Below are 2432 nucleotides of genomic sequence, written 5' to 3' on the forward strand. Positions count from 1 at the left end.
GTTACGAGATGTCATGGAACCGTTTTTTATATAAATATTTATATAAATATTTGCCAGAATGTTATTATTTAAAATATTTTAAGGAAAAAATAATATATAAATATATACTCACCGGCACAAATTTCCGCCACCCAAAATGTTTAATTAAGTTTGACAATTTATATCTTAATTATTTGTACTCCGATTTTCAAGATTCTTGCTGCAGTTTATAGGTACAGCTGGTTCCTAAAAAACTAATACGACTCTTAGTAAGATTTGATCATTTTGAGCAGTGTATGTGTTACGCTTGAAATGCTACAATTGCTATTGTTGTATTGTTAATTATTGAAAATTCATGTAAATACAATATTCACTCACAGAATAGTAATTGCTCAAGTATATGTAGTAGTATATAATTGATTCTGTTTTCCAATAGTAAATAATAGAAATATAAAGTTAAAAATGATTTTATTTGCTTATATATATTAACAGCTTAATAATGTTATATTTTATAGATCTTGATAAAGTTTTTCAGATGAGGATGTAGTTTATCTGGTTGCCAGTATGTAGAAAGCGATTACTTTGGTAGTAAAAGCTGAAATAAATAAAATATCATACCTTGGAGTGTTCCTTTAAGATTTGAATAGAACTACTGACCTTTCTGTTGGTTCGGTTAGATCTGTTCTGGTTATTATAGCCTTTGGAGGTAGGAAGCCTCTTTGGTTTAAAGAATCTAAAAAATAATTATAGTAAATAAATGTATACAGACAATGGTTACATGATTGGTAAACATAGGTTAAGGTCACATCCTTGTCTTGTCAAGTCATTGTGTCAAAGGTTACAGTAGTACCAGAAGTAAATTAGTACACAAAGTACCCTAAAATTTAGTAAACAATTAGGTGAACCTAGCTTTAATGCAGATTTCAAAACATGAGTTGGTAATTATGTTTTTCCTAGTGTCAGATTTGACTGACATTGGCACTTTTCCTTCCTTCAGATGGAATTTGACTGGTGATATGATAGGAGGTCCTACTTCTCTTAGTTAGAGGATTTACACCCCAAATTTTATCGGAAGTATGAACTTATTTTTCAAATCGGTTTGAAAATAAGGAACCAGGAAGACCGGGATTTATAGCTTCCTAAATATTTTACAGAGTTTCGAAGTGAAACCTACAATTTTGGCCACATTACATCACAAGGTGAGGAGGAATATATTATCAATTCATATTAAAGTGGTAGAATTATTTTAGTGAATTAAGCTAGCTTAGTAGAACACATTTTACATTCATTATTAGCAGAATTCACTAATTTATTTGCTAGAAGTAAAAATAATACTTAACTTTAACGCTGTAACCATTGTCATAATGCTTGGTTTGTTTTAGGCCTTGTTAGCTTGTTTGCTTTGTTAGCTTGTTTGGTTAATTTTCCGCTTGGTTGGTTTTCGCTGTGTCCGATTTCAAGTTTTGGCATTAGTCTCCAATTTGTACTGGACTGGAATGGGTTTTGACATATAGTAGCAGCTTATCGTTGGTTCCGAACACATGAAAACCTGAATCGGTGGTCTTGGTTGGTACATTTGCACTCAGTAGAAGCCCCAGATACCACCAATAGAGTACCGCACTTCAAATCAATTAAACTTGGTGGCTACGGACTACGAGCTTAGTGGTAGGACTAATTCTACGCAGTAATCCACTAATCAAGGTAGGCTCTATCCTTATAATTTGATTGTATGAACATGGCCTAGTCAGCTTAAGGCCCTTCCAGTGTCACATTTCCTAAAAAGAGACATTCCGTCAGAATATGAACTTAATGTACAGAGTTGTGAAGGTTGATTAAATAAATGCACAATTAAGTGTATAATAATTAGAGATAACTTATAGTAGAGTTTTGTCTAAAGAACTAGGATAACAGGTAGTAAAAGAAATGTAACATACCTAAATAGAAATTGCAGCAGTCTTGATATCAACATAATATAACAACCATTTTCACTTGTAAGCTTGCAGAACGTTCTAAAAGTACTAAATTTGGTTGATTCTATACATAGTTATATAAAGTAAATTCGGATAAACTTTATTTCCACATTCTGTAGATAAATATACTTGTAAATTGCAATTGTTTGTTGCATCATTTCATTTTTCATTATATTTTATTTTACAAAACTTTAAACTAACCAAACTTTTTATGTTAGTGTTTTATGTAGAATGTCAGTGATCAGGGTAAGTTAGGCAATTTCATTACTTATGCAAGGCGTTCCGTTGCAATTCCAGTGGCGTAACTAGAGGCTCTGGGTTTCATAGTAAATATAACGAAATAAAGGAAATTATCAAATCACAAAATCTTTTATTTTAATTTTAATTTACTTTATGAATTTTTACATATAAAAATTTTCCCGGAAATTATTTAAAAAGATATTAATAATTATTCCACAAAAATTGGGAAATAATTAAGCAACA

The 2432-nt window shown here is 30.8% G+C and overlaps 1 long non-coding RNA gene across 2 annotated transcripts; it reads right to left on the reverse strand.

The window, feature by feature from the left end:
* Nucleotides 1-458: 458 nt before the first annotated feature.
* On the reverse strand, nt 459-2101 carry LOC126878908 (uncharacterized). 2 transcript variants are annotated; one of them, XR_007695871.1, is made up of 4 exons: nt 1914-2093; nt 1320-1754; nt 637-712; nt 459-574 (listed from the first exon to the last, which is right to left on the reverse strand). It is a non-coding gene; the product is annotated as an uncharacterized LOC126878908 (long non-coding RNA). The 2 variants fall into 2 exon arrangements; XR_007695870.1 differs by having other exon boundaries at nt 637-1754; nt 1914-2101.
* Between the last annotated feature and the right edge of the window lie 331 nt (nt 2102-2432).

Source organism: Diabrotica virgifera, chromosome 1 (genome assembly GCF_917563875.1).
Source record: "Diabrotica virgifera virgifera chromosome 1, PGI_DIABVI_V3a".
Taxonomy (NCBI): domain Eukaryota; kingdom Metazoa; phylum Arthropoda; class Insecta; order Coleoptera; family Chrysomelidae; genus Diabrotica; species Diabrotica virgifera.